This window comes from Dipteris shenzhenensis, chromosome 19, assembly GCF_047967505.1.
Source record: "Dipteris shenzhenensis isolate YYH24624 ecotype China chromosome 19, Dip_SZ_1.0, whole genome shotgun sequence".
NCBI classification, from domain to species: domain Eukaryota; kingdom Viridiplantae; phylum Streptophyta; class Polypodiopsida; order Gleicheniales; family Dipteridaceae; genus Dipteris; species Dipteris shenzhenensis.
In genome coordinates, this window is record NC_141614.1 from 37,515,890 (window position 1) to 37,530,919 (window position 15,030).

Genomic DNA, 15,030 nt, shown 5'->3' on the forward strand with positions numbered 1-15,030 from the left:
TCCTATCTCCTCTTCACTCTCACCTACGCACCAACAAGGCGTATGCACCAAAGTCTTACCCTATCTCCACTTCACTTTCACCTAAGCACCAAAAAGGCCTATCCTCCTAATGAATGTTGGAAGATGTTATGGAAGTCTTTGAGTATGTGTGTATGTGCTCCCAATGGAACAATATTCTTTTCCATTGTCACATCGTTGCCTTCCAATGGGGCATTACATGTGTAGCACTCCCCACCTCCATCTCAATTGAGATACACAACCTCCATTTTCATGTGTTATTGAGCTTGCAAGGCTCCATGAATCCATGTTTCACTCACAATTTATAAAGGTAATTGTAATGGACATTTTGGTTTAAGACGCTATACATTCTAAGCTATGATGATTGAATTTGCTCATTTTTATGTTGTAATGCTCTTAATGAGCTCTTGTATGAGGATTTGTAGTGATATTTTGGGTGGAAGAGAATATGAAGAGATTCCTCAGTGCTTGTATGAGGATTTGTAATGATATTTTGAGTGGAAGAGAATATGAAGAGATTCCTTGGTGCTTGTAACAAGTTGAACAAATTCAAAAGGCCTGCCCTAGAAGCTGAGAGAGAGAAGAAGAAGAAGAAGAAAAAGAAGAGAGAGAGGGGGAGAAAAAAATGGGGATAAAAATAGCAATCATTAAAAAGTTAAAAATAGTAGCTCTTGCGCGGCCAATCACGAATTGTGAAAAATACTCAATTTTCCCTTTCCTAAATTCAAACACCTTAACTTAAGCCTACCCCCAAGGCAGGCCAAAAAGATAAAGTTTTCTTTTAGAGCTCTCATTAAGCTCATTTGGAGGGTTCTATCTCAAGATATGAGATGTTTTCTGTAAACATCAAGGGCAGCTCCATGCATGAAGTTAGAGCTCTTCAGTAAGCCCGAAAGTTATCTTCAACCGACTCAAGTTTGCACTGTGCAGATAGTTTCTTGCAACAAAGTGAGTGAGTGTTTCCATTTCTAGCCATAATGCTGATGTTTTCTTCTAGCCATAGCTATTGCAATTTGTCCATGATCCTTCATTGTTTGAGATAGAGGGGGAGAGAAAGAGAGAGAGAGAGAGAGAGAGAGAGAGAGAGAGAGAGAGAGAGAGAGAGGGGGGGAGGGACGGACGGACGGACGGACGGACGGACGGAGGGAGGGAGGGAGAGAGAGAGAGAGAGAGAGAGAGAGAGAGAGAGAGAGAGGAACTTTGGTTTATATGTAGCATAGTTTTGTTAGAAATTAAGACATTTAACTTGATAGCTTTCCCTGCTGAAACACTTCGCATAAAATATAGCTCACAATATAGAAGATTTGACAGATAAACAGGCACCAAAGAAGACCTATATTTGAAGGCTCAAAACTAGAAGGACAGCTCCTCATCTCTTTACAAGATGCATTAGATGATAGAAGGCCTAGCCCCAACAATGGCTTACATAAAGACTCTAATATTTCACCATACAGTCTAATAGATATATCAGCAAAACAGATAAACTCGAAGACTATCCAAAAAGACTAGAGACTCCACCATAAGTCTACTATTCATGGCCAACTACTCCGAATCTATAGTAGACAAAGTGACCCAAATGTTGGAAACCAAGCTTTGATGGGTCAAGAATTTGATGAAACTATTGCCATGTGACAATATTGCATGAACATGCATAAGGGACCTCTATGGTGAAGATTTGGAGGCCGCCATCTTAGGAGATGATCACGAGGCATGATTCTTGCAGAGTTGATGGAGGGTGTCTAGCTCTTGGCAATGTTCCACCCCTCTATTTTAGTGATGGCTCGGTGTTCATAGTCTCTCTCTTGTCTCGCAATGTACTTGATGCTTTCAAGCTCTTCTATGAATACAATGGTTCTCTACTTTAGTATTATTGTGTATCTTCATCATTCTACGCTATAGAGATTAGTTGTGTAGAATCAGTAGTTGGTATCAAAGCGCTATGATTAAGGTTTGTGGTGCCGTGATTCATTGCATGCATGGAAGCTAAAGACTTGAGAGAAAGCTTTGTTTTCATCTTGGAAGCTAATTGATACCTTGAATTCAGCGCCTCTATCACCAAATGGAATCAAAGGCTGAAGTAGTAAAGCTTATTATCTTTATTGGGACGAACTTCCATGCATGGGAGCTTCCTTTGTCCATTAATTATGCACTTTCATCGACTCTATTTTCAAACTTTTGATGTCATTCATCGTCCAAAAGGGTGGCAACCATCTCATTTAGAGTATTGTCACCACTCACATGAAGGATCTTCACAATTCCATTATATGACAGAGGTAGATTGGACAATAGGACCGCTTTAATATCATTGTCTTAGTAATCTAGATGCCACATTGGTAGTATAGATCCTTGTTTTGTCAGTTCTCAATCTCGGATTCACATTTTGACAGGTAGATCTCTTTTTGGTTTGTTATCAATCCTAGTATAGCTCTCAGATTTTGAGTTTAGTTTTTGGGACAATTTATGTCCAATTCAATTTTGTGATGTGTTCAAAACTAATGACATGTTTCAGGCCATTCATTTTGGATCAAGCACAATCCTTGACATAGATATGGAGTGACAATTTCCATATTTAGAGGTACATTCCCAAATTTGCGGTTTCCAAATTTTTGGAGGAACAGTTCTTGGATTTTTATCCTAGTTTCCACATCTACTCCCAACTTCTACCAAATTTGGGGGTAGATTCCTACTTCTGGTGCTCAACAAGTCTTGAAATTATATTTTTGGCATTTATTCCCAAATTTGCCTAGCTTATTCCTAATGTCCATCCTCAAATCTCAGACTTTGGCTCCACATTTAATATACCTCCATTCCAACTAGGTACATTCTGGCACAAGTCCCAGCTCTCCAATTTATCTTTCAATGTTGGTTTCAGTTTCTTGACTTCTCGGTACAAACCCAACAGTATGTGTCAGGAAACACATGATGCTTCCATATCTAACCATAGATACAGACTACAATCAAAATCCATCATGAAGAATTTATCATCTCGAATATCCATTCTTGGTCTATTTATAGCTAGTGCCAAATCCATTATGGTTTCATCAAGCACAAAAGCATTCCTTCAGTGAGCCTTCGCTCCAACTCAAGCCACCAACTCAAGCCATGGTGCTTCTTTGATCAGAGTCCTCTGCTCCCTTTTGGTTCCTAGGTCATGAAATGTCTTTTTCAAGGCCTTGCGCCTTGAATTGTAGTGTACAGTTCAGGCCATAATTCTATTTTCAAGTCACAATTCCTTGAAGAGCAAAAGCTCATCCCTTTTTTCCATAGCTTTGTCAATGATTTCAATGAATTCTAAAGCAATAGTTTTTCATTGCCTCAATTGCAATTCTACAAAGGCATAAAGCTTCCTCTCGATAGATAGGCAGCATGATGCAAGTCTTTACTATCATTTTCTATCTTAAAAGAATCACTTTTTTTTTTGGCGCAAAAAGTAGTGCTAGTTATATTACTTGAAAGCGAGAGTACAAGAAGGCCTGAAGGCCAGCGGGCTGTAATCATAAAACGGATTCAGCCCGAGAAGTCAAAAACTAAATACAAGCCTCCTAGGGCATAATCATCGGAGAGTGGACAAACAGCCACGGTGGAGGGGCGTAATGCCACTGAAGACTCTAAGTGGAGTGCTGGAAGAATAACTCCCGGTGGTCCCAGTCGCGAAGGAAACGTCGTCTCTTTTCCTTCCCTGCCCGGGATTCTCCCTGAATCTGATGCCACTGACCCTTGAGCGTGTGAATGATCGTGCTCCAGATATCTGCGAGGGTCTGGGTGGTAGAAGAAGTCTGAGCTCCTACAGTCTGCGCGCATCTAGAAGTCCAGATATGCCAGCCTGTGATGCTCCCTATGATCTCCCAAACTGGGTGCCAAGGCGTTGCTCCTGCATCTATCTCTGGCAAATGCCACGGGAAGCTGTCCATGTATGCCCAAGTGGCCTGTGTGATGAAAAATACGGGATCCTGTCTAGAGAACTCATAGGCCAAGTGATGTCTCGGCTCAGTGCTGCACCAACAAACGGCTCCCCAAGTGATCGGTCCTAGCTCGGGTGTAGCCCTAGCTAAGATCCCCATGATTCCCTTCCAAACCGTCTGCGCATGCGAGCAGCTCCAAAGGCAATGCTTCAGGGACTCCTCCTCCTGAAGACACATCTGACAATGCCCCTCCTACCCCATCTCTCTTAGCCAGCTACCAACTGGAAGCCCCTTGTGTGCCACCATCCAAAGGAAGTAGGAGATCTTCTTCGGACGCCAACTAGCCCAAAGAGTCTTCCAGAAGGTGCGAAGAAAGACCAAGGATATCCCCTGGGCATACCACCTATGTGCCTGTGTGGGTAGCCCACGCTGGAGAGCCCCAAGAGCACGCCGGCCCGTGCGTGTACTGTAAGAAAAGAAGGGGGTAGGGTTCTCTGAGGTCTCCGACGGTGGCCAAAGCCACTCCCCTGGGTCGCACTCCACCTTTGACAAGGAACGGCCCTCCCATATCTAGAGTCTCCAATCCTGGTCCTGCATAATTAGGGGGTCTATATGCCAAGTCTTCCCTTGCAGCCCTACAATGCGAAGGCACTGCCAGGGAAGCTGGGGGTCGATCACGGCCTCTCTGCTCTGTAGGCGACTGTCATCAGTGATGGAGAAGAAATGTACTGAAGAATCCGAGAAGAGGCCTGCCACCACCAAAGGAATGCCTCGTGGAGTGAACTGTCCTAGCCACCTCTCATCTCTCGGGAAGAGCTGTCCGCCGGTGCCTACGGGAATCCTCCAACATGCAGGGATGGCAGCATCAATCTTCGCTCGTCGAGCCTGGATCCCACGTGCCGTACCTACTGTTGCTGCCAGCTCGCCTGGGCTCATCCTACTGTAGACGTCCCTCCAAACCCAGAACAAGCATGCGGGCCCATGCGCCCAGAGCGCCCAAGGGATATGGGATCTCTCTCCAAGCTGACGACCTGTATCATCTATCACCTGGCTGCTCCAGATCAAGGGCTGTCTGCCTGTCTCCTCTCGGCAGCTAGGGGGAACCTGAGAAAGGCTGTGTCGTAGCTTCCTCCATACCGAGATGAGGCTACGGAGGAAAGGGGAATGGGGCTGAGTCAAAGGAGTTGAAGTGAAGATCCATCGAATAGAAGGCTTCCAAACACCCCCTCTCTGGGGAGTACACCCACTGAGACCATGCTGTAGCAAGAGCTTCCACGTCTGTCCTCCTGGGGTCAGAGACCGCGAATGACTAGCTTGCCAAGAAGTGCCTGACTCTGCAGCTCTGGATCTATAATGCCAAGGCCGCCCTCTACCTGGGGAAGAATGACCGTCTGTCAGGCGACCCTAGCTCTGGTGGTGTCAGAATCGTCTGAACCTGACCATAGGAAGTTCCGCACCAATCTCCTCAGCTGGGCTACATAAGACCTCGAAAAACACCAGCAAGAGGTCACATACCAAGCAGTGGCAAGAAGGACCTGGTTGACCACAAGGGCCCTACCTGCCAAGGAAAGCCGAGCCGTGCTCCAGAAAGCAAGCTTCCGTCGTATGGAGGCTAGGACTGGCAAGAAGTGCTGAGCCGGTGTGATGTCCAGGCCTACCTGGAATCCCAGGTAACGTGTCGCCTGTCCTCTAGGGATCCAACGAAACCCCAAGAAAATACCCCACTGTGAGCTGGCTCCCGGATCTGTAAGAAAACCAACTGACTTATGCCAGTTGATTTTCGCCCCAGCCGCAAGGCAAAAAATCTCTAGGGATAGTCTCACTCGCTCCAGAGACTCGACATCATCCTGCACATATAGAGCTGTGTCGTCTGCATACTCGGAGTCTAACAACTCGGCATCCTCTCGAATAGGGAGACGCATCCCGCGAAGACCAGTGGTACGAGCTCGAAGGAAGTGTGTCATGGCCTCCGCAAAAAATAGGAAAAGGTAAGGCGCTAATGGACAGCCCTGTCGCACCGAGCGCTCGAGTGTGAATCTCTCCCCCATCCTGCCGCTAATGATAACCCGACTGGAGGCCGATCTGTAAAGGCTAGCAATACCTTTGATCCACTCGTCCGGGAAACCAAACCGAGCGAGTGTACCTTCCAAGAAGGACCAGTCTACCCTGTCGTACGCCTTCTCAAAGACAAGAAGGAGTATGGCAAGGTGCTGGCCACTGTGCTGGGCCCATTCCGTCGCCTCTGAGAAAGTGAAGATGTTGTCCAAGATGCTGCGATCTTGGACAAAACCAGTCTGGATGTCATGAATCAAGTTGTGTAGCAGGGGGCGGATGCGACTGCTGATCATCTTGGCAAGGATTTTGTAAGGGTCGGAAGGAGGGTGATAGGGCGCCACTGTTTGATCTCCTGGCGGTCCCCCCCTTTGGGGATGAGGCAAATCAGGCCTGTTGCAAGGCTCTCTAGCATCTACCCACTAGAGAAGATGTGCTGGAAGGCTGCGAGCAAGGGTCGGTGGATCTGCTCCCAAAAGGTGGTGAAGAAAGCTCTAGAGAGGCCATCCTCACCTGGGCATTTCTGCCCATCAATAGCACTCATCGCATCCTGCAACTCCGCAACAGTGAAAGGAGCGAGAAGGGTGTAGCTCATGCTGGGCTGCACGAGTCTCGGTATAGACCTCCACACCTCCTCTCTGCAAATGCAGCCATGAGGGTCTGGGGGCTCCTACTGGAATAATCATCTGTAAAAGTCTGTCGCCAAGTCCCGGACCTCATCTGGATCTGTCCTGACACTACCATCCTACGTCCTAAGGGAACGGAGCTGCTCCCCTGCTGACCTCTGTCCATGAGTCCTAAAGAACTCGTTGCACATCTTGCTCACATCCTGTCGCCTTTCCTAGCCCAAAAGGACTTGGAAGCATGAAATGAAAACTCTGATCGACGCTGGGTAATCTCCTCTAGCATGGCTCGGGCCCGAACCTCCTGCTGTCTGAGCTCCTCAGAGCCAGGAGAGGACTGTTGCATCCTCTGAATCGAGGTGAGATCACGTCTGAGACCCCTCTCCCGTGCCCAACACCGCTGTCTGACCTGAATCGCCTCCTGCTAGCAAATGCGGCTAGACTCAGTAAGCGCCTGAGCTACTTGTGCTGCCATATCCCTGGTGGGGTCCCACTCCTGCTCCCAAAGGTCCACTATCCTACTGTGAACCGTTGCTCTGGTGTAGATGGAATTTGGGATCCGGCATGAGCATGGAGGTGAGGACTGAGAGGCCGAGTCCAGGACTAGGATGACTGGGGCATGGTTTGAAAGTGTCGTCCCTGGAACCACTCCTGACTCTCCTCCTCTGCCAAGCGCCCAATCACTAACATAAAAACGGTCCAGCCGCTCCAGGAGTCTACCTCCCTCCCTCCTGTAGCCCCAAGAGAAGTCCAGACTCCCAGGCCATCTGCGAAAGGACGGCTCCCTCCAGCTGTCCCGACCTCCCACTGCAAAGAGGAAGGAGTCCCAATCTGCCTGCTCTGCCTGAGCTATACCGAGGAACTCTGGGCCCCTTCCCTGCTGATCCTCTAAGGTCTCAAGGTTGTTGAAGTCTCCTCCTACAATCCAAGAGTCCATCTCTGGCAACAGGTCTGTCAAGGATCTCCAAAAAACGGATCTACGTCTGAGATCAGTCGGTGCGTAGATATTGAGGATACCGATGCGGGATCCCTCAATATGCAGGCCCACCCAAAGCGCACGTCTTGGGATTAAAGTGCCAAAACCAAACACATGCTGAACTAGAGAAGCGTCGATGGAGGTGCAGACACCCCCGCTTCTCCCTTGCTCGCCAATCGAAGATTCCCAGTAGGTGTGGGAGCGTCCTGTGAGGACCTTCCCACAAATACTGGTCTGTGACGCCGAAAGCTTGTGTTCCTGTAGTAGGAGCACATCTACCTTCCCCACCAAGGTTGGCTGGAGCTCCTGTCTGAGCACCATCTTCCTGGGGCCACGGGTGCCTGATGAGTGGAACCCGTTAACGTTCCAAGAGATAATGCGTAAACTCATGAGGAGGGAAGGTGGGCCACAAATAGTTGTCTGCTTGCGGTCGAGGTCGAAGTGGTTGGGGGATGTCCTGTGTGGAGGCGGAGGCGCTTCTGTGAAGGTTTCGAAGGGGATGTTGGATCATCGGACCCATCCTCTAAAACCTTCAGCAGAGGGGAAAGGCCCTTCGTCCCGTGGTGGTAAGCTCTCTCTAACCAGCTCGACGCCTCTGCCAGGGAGATGCCGTAGAAGCCCGCAACCTCTGAAGTCCTCCAGGGACGAAGCCCATCCACGTAGGCCCACTCCAACGGTGGCCTAATAATGACCAGGAGTTTGGCGCTGTGGCGCCAACGTAGACGAACATCACCCTCCTGCCACTGCTGCTGAAGAAGCTCCGCTGCTCTACTACCAATCCAATCCTACACCTGCTCCTGGGTCTGGTCTCGTATCGTCTCCCAAACATTTTCATTCGTCCATTGCTCACTCCCTTCACTGGAGATAGTGAAGGAATAGCTAGGACCATCGTGCGGAGCCAGAATGGACACCTTACCCTCCGCCCCCTTGCGGAGGAAGAAGATACTGATGTCTAGGCATGCGGGAAAGGAGCCGATACCCGCTGCATCCAAGTAGTCCCAAGGACCTGCTCGGTAGAACTCCAGTGGAAGAGCTCTAGGAGCAGCCCTTGGGCTTGGGGATGAAGATGAGGAGTCTGAACTGAAGGGAGGGGAGCTGGCCACCTGTGGGGAAGAGCCTCTCCCCGTCATCAGGCCCGGAGGGATGGACGAGGATGAGGTCTGTGCTGGCTTCGGGGCTGCAAGGTGGTGCAAGTGGAGGAGGGGGGGATTCCTTTTGTATCATGCTCGAGGAAGAAAGAAGCGCGGAAACCACTAGTGCGGGGGGGGAACCTGGAGGGGGTGGGGGTCGGAGAATCGAGGAGGGGGGGGGAGGGCGGGATGAGGGCTGAGGGGGAGGCTGGCTGACCTTCTCCTTACCCTTCTCCTTCCCCTTACCGGGCTGCTGATGGGTAAGGATCATCTGAGGGGGCTCTTGCTGTGGCTAGGAAGGTTTTTTGGAGCCTGCTTTGTTGCCCTTCCGTTTTCGTTTGACTTCCGTCCAGCCTTCCCCTTCGGGAGGGGATGTTGCTGACTGGAGCGGAGTATCTTGAACTACCTAATTGGGGGTCTTCTGAGGTTTCGTACCCGTGAAGCGAGGACATGAGCGAGCCTGGTGCCCGAAGCCGTGGCATCTCAGACACTGGTTTGGGCGACCAGTGACCAGAATATGCGCTGCATCACCACACCTGTGTCTGTCTCTATCTCGAACTCCGAGGGGATGCTCTGTGGATCAAGGACTGCCACTTTGACACATGGCACCCCTTGGGCTGCCGCCGCATCAATGTAGGTGTCCTGCATAGGCCAACCGAAGTGCGCCCCCAGGTCCTTGATGATCGGGTGAAGCTCGGTTGCGAGACCTGGGAAGATAAGGGTAACTGGGTGTCGAGGAATACGAAAGCGGGCGTCGAAGTCTGCTACACTGAAGCCCCTGTACCAAGGGACCATGAGAATGATCTTCCCACCCACAGAGGTAGGGGATCGTCTGACCATGTCGCTCGCAGCCTGTGCTAAGGAGAGCTTAAGCTAGAAAATGCCACGTCCCATGAGTGCGACCTCCTCAATGTGACTGTCCTCGAGGTAGAGGGTGGACTACAACCAGTCCCTGATGTCTGCTCGTGAAGGGGAGTAGCCAATGACCCTCCCATAAACTGATGTGTCTGGGAGAAGTCCGTGGCGGCCTGCTTCACCAAGGAGACCTGGTGCTCTGTCAAAGTGATGCGATAGGCTGATGGAGGGGGGGGTCCGTCTGGGCCACCGGTTCTGGGCACGTAGCCGCCATATCGCTTGACTAATTGCGAACTCCCAAGGTGGGGAAGGAAAGGAAGAGGAAGGGGAGGAATGGGAAGCGAAGCGCGAGCGGAGAGGGAGGTGAGGTGAGAGGGTTTTAAAAAAAAAAAAAAAAAGTGAAGTGAGGTGAAGTGAGGGGAGGTGAGGTGAGGCGAGGGTGGGGTGAGATGAGTGGAATGGAGGTCAGGTGAGGTGAGTGGAGAGGGAGTGAGGTGAGCGGCAAGGGTGGGGGCGAGGAGCGGGCGGGTGAGGCGGGTGCGTGGGGAAGCATGGAGCGGAAGGGGTGGGGAGCATGGAGCGGGCGGGTGAGGCGGGTGGGTGGGGAGAGTGGAGCGGAAAGGGGTGGGGAGCGTGGAGCGGAGCGGGTGAGCAGGTGGGTGGGGGCGTGGAGCGGAGAGGGTGGGGAGCGACGAGCGGAGGGGTTGTGAGGAGCGAGGGAGGGGAGCGTGGCGGAGAGAAGGAGGAGTGTGGAGGAGGGGGCGGCTGGCTGCGCGGCAGCAGAGCGAAAGGAGAGGGAGGGGCCGCGCAGACAGCGAGGGGGGGGTAGACGGGGAACGACGAGGAGGGAGGGAGCTCGCAGGAGCGATCCAAAAAGATAATTTAAAAGAATTACTTCAAGAGCGTTGTACCTCTAATTTCATTTCAATCAAATAGATACTTAGACATAAGTCTTCAAATTGTCAAGCAACTCTTTGGTAAGTCCATTCCAACCAAAATCCCTCTATAATAAAGCAATTTTTATGTTTCTTCAATTAGTAAAGCCTCTTGATACGCATATTGAGTAAGTCTCCAATTCAAAGCCTTAGAGATCTCCAACATGGAGCAACTCATTGTCTGATTTTAGTGATGATATTCCGGTTATGAAATCCTTGATTGAAAATAGCAATAGTGGTAAGATATGGTAGCTAAATTCTACAAAATCCTTCCCTATACAAGCATTGACTTAGTCTCTACTATGAGAACAAAACATGCTTACTGAATGGCATGAGAGTGCTCTCAACGGAAGCAAGAACAGAAGAGGGAGAGAGAGAAACAAAGAGCCCCATAAGTTTTGGTGGGTGCAGGACACCCTAATCTTCTTTTTCATTCATTTATATATGTGTTTGAGTATTGTACATACCTAGGGTAAATGCACAGTGACCTTTAACCCCCACAACCTCCCACTCAAAGGACAATGTGCCTTTAAGGGAGAATAACCAGTGAGCATACTATCCAATGCCCATCAATACACGACAATACTCAAACCGCTGACTAGGTAGACTCTTCGTCAGCATATCTGCAGGGTTATCATCTGTATGAACCTTGACAAGCTCTATGTGCTTGTCCTCAAGTACCTCCCTGATGAAATGGTACCTGACCTCAATGTGTTTGGTCTTTGCATGAAAGACCGGATTCCGTGCTAGCTAAATAGCACTCATGGAATCACTATGCAATGTCGGTACACCTGTATGAATCCCCAAATCTCCCACTAGCCGATCAAGCCATATAGCCTCCTTGCAACCCTCTGTGGCTGCAACATACTCAGCCTCTGTGGTAGACAAAGCAACACACTTCTATGCACGAGACATCCACGACACTGCACCACCTGGAAAGGTGAACACATAACCAAAAGTGGATCTCCTACTATCCACATGCCCTGCATAGTCTGAATCTGTGTACCCAAGTACACGCATGTCTCCTTTACCAAAGCAGATGCACATCTCCTTGGTACCCTTCATGTACCTCATGATGCACTTAATTGCCTCCCAATGCCTCTTTCCTAGATTAGCCATATACCGGCTAACAACTCCCACTGCAAATGCAATGTCTGGTCTAGTAGCTATCATAGCATACATAAGACTCCCAACCACTAATGCATAAGGAACCTTGGCCATCATGGCCCTCTCCTCATCTGATTTGGGACTATCTGTATGACTCAGTTTCACATATGGAGGCAATGGAGTACTCACTGCCTTCCCCCCCTTCATATTGAAACGCTAAAATACTTTTGTAACATACTCCTTCTGTGAAAGCCCAAGGAGTTTCCTACTCCGTTCATGCGTGATGCGCATACCAAGAACATGACCTGCAAGTCCCAAATCCTTCATATCAAAGGCCTCATGCAACTTGGCCTTTAATGCATCTAGCTCATAAGTATTCTTGCTAGCCAATAGCATATCATCCACATATAGTGCCAAGATTATCAGGCTATTATCCTTAGCCCTTTTAGTGTAGAGGCAGTGATCAATTTCACTCCTTCTAAAACCCTGGGACCGAATGAAAGCATTAAACTTCTGATACCATTCTCTAGGCGCTTACTTGAGACCATAGAGACTCTTTTTTAGCTTGCAAACTAAATGCTCTTTGCCATTTTCTTCAAAGCCTTCCGGCTACACCATGTAAATTTCCTCATGCAAATCCCCATGCAAGAAAGTTGTTTTGACATCCATCTGCATAAGCTCCATATCCTTTAATGCCACTAGTCCAAGCATGCATCTAAGTGTGGTCATCTTCACAAGCGGAGATAATATCTCATCAAAGTCCACACTCTTCTCTTGCTTGAACCCTTTAGCGACCAAACGGGCCTTGTACCTAAGCACATCATCACCTATGACCATCTTGTAGAGCCACTTTACATGGCAATGCTTTCTTTCCATGTGGCAAAGAAACCAAGTCCCAAGTCTTATTCTTCATAAGTGAACTCATCTCTAATTGCATAGCATACTCCCACTTGCATTGATCCTCGCGCATCATAGCCTCTCTGTAGTAAGAAGGCTCCTCGCAATCAGTAAGCATCACATAGTCTACCCCTGGAACAAACCTATCAGGCGGTCTTGACACTCTAGATGATCTTCTCAAGGGCATTTCAGCTTGCTGTCCCACCTGCATATTAGCCACATTTGGCTCATCATTTCCACCAATAGATGATCCATCATCTACCCTTGATTGTACACCTATGGGAGTACTTGGTGGTACCATTTCTTGCACATTTGGTGCATGGACAGCTTCCTGTCTATCAACATATGCGGGTGGATTCACATCCTGGAAAGTGATTCTCCTCATTTCAACATCCCTCATGGGTGCCTTATGCATCTTCTTCTCATTGAAGACTACATCATGGCTGTATATGATCTTCTTTGCTTCTGGATCCCAGAGACGATAGCCCATCTCTCCACTTTCACCATAACCCAGAAAGATGCATTTCCTAGACTTAGGATCTAGCTTCTTTCGAAGCTCTTTTGGCACATGTGCATATGCCTCACACCCAAATATACGCAAATGAGAGTAAGAGGGCTTCTTGCCACTCCATGCCTCTTCAGGAATACCACTATCCAAACTCTTACTAGGTGATCTATTGATCACATGCACTGTAGTCTTCATTGCCTCAGCCCAAAAACCACCAGAAAGAATTGCATTGGAAAGCATGCATTGCAACCTTTCTTGAATGGTACGATTCATCTTTTCTGCAACTGGATTTTGCTCTGGAGTACGAGGGGATGTCAGCTCCCCCTTAATCCCATGTGTATCACAGAAATACTGAAAGTCATGAGAGAGATACTCTCCACCATTGTAAGTCCGTAGGCATTTAAGCGTTCTACCTGACTGATTCTCAACCAAGGCCAACCATTTCTGAAATACCTGGAACACATCACTCTGCCGAGCTATAGCATAAGCCCACACTTTCCTAGTTGCATCATCAATGAACGTCACATAGTATTTAGCCCCGCCTAATGACCGTGTAGGCATGGGAACACATATGTCTGAATGCACCAAATTAAGCTTTTCAAACTCTTTCTTTCCCCTTCTTTTATGGGCTGATTTAGTCTGCTTCCCATAGAGACAATGCTCACAAAATTCAAAATCAGAGAAGCTCAAATGCGATACATAACCCAAATGGTATAAGAGTTTCATTCCATTTTGGCTCATGTGCCCCAACCTGCAATGCCACAAAGAAGTGCTTGGCTACTTGGTTATTTCAACAACATGATCAAATACCCTGATACATGTAAGGGATACAAAGTCCCACACTTGGCACCCCTGGCCAAAAGCATAGAGCCCTTCTGAATTTTCCAACTCTGAAAACCAAAAGTGGTGTGAAAACTAGCATCATCTAGCTGACCCACTGAAATAAGACTTTTGGTCAACTTAGGCACATGTCTCACATGTTTCAAAATAAATGCAGACCCATTTGCAAAAGAAAACTTTATGTCACCTACTCCCACTATGTCACATGCATAGTCATTTCCAAGATGCACACAACCTGTCTTTCCACTGTCATAAGTGGAGAACCATTCCCTATGGGAAGTAACATGGAATGAAGCACCAGAATCCAAAATCCAATCTTGGGAATATGCATCATCTGAAGTGGTAAGCAATTCTGCAAATAAATTAGACATGAAGAGAACGTCATTGTCACTATCATGTGTGACTGCATTGATCTCCTCGATCTTCACTTTTCCTTTGTCCTCCCTTGGACTCTCTTCCTTTTGATTTGCACCCCAATTTGCATTTTTATTCTTATTCTTTTGCTCTCTTTTCAGCTTGTAGTAATCATTTTTCATATTGCCCTTCTTGCAACAGTGGTAACACTCAATGTTCCGTGCCCTGGATTTGCTACGAGACTTCCCTCTTTCTTGGGACTTCCCCCTGAACTGTGATCTACCCCTTTGCACATTTAAGGCTACATCCTGCTTGTTGCCATCCATAGACTTCCGTCTAATCTCCTCGGCCAACAAGCTACCCACAACATCATCAAATTTCAGTACTCTGCCAAGTGCAGAGTTACTGACAGCTGTACGGAAGGTATCCCATGAGGATGGCAATGAACATAAGAGATATATTGCCTTAGTCTCTGCATCAAAATTCATCTTCTGAGCCTGAAGCTGGCTGAAAATAATATTGAATTCATTCAAGTGAGAAGCAATGGAGACCCCTTCCTTCATTTGCAGCTCAAATAGCCTCTTCATGAGGTAAACTTTATTAGAGGCAGTTTCCTTCTCATAAGTGGCACACAGTTTCTTCCACAAATCTTTTGTAGTCTGCTCATTTACTACTGTGAAATAAACTGACTCTGCAAGATGAAGTCTAATAGTAGACTTTGCTAATGCATCCAACTCATTCCAATCATCCTCAGACATATTTGCGGGCTTAGCTTCAATCCTTGCCAAGGGTTTAATCTACTTCTTTTGAATAAGCACATCCCTTATTTGTTC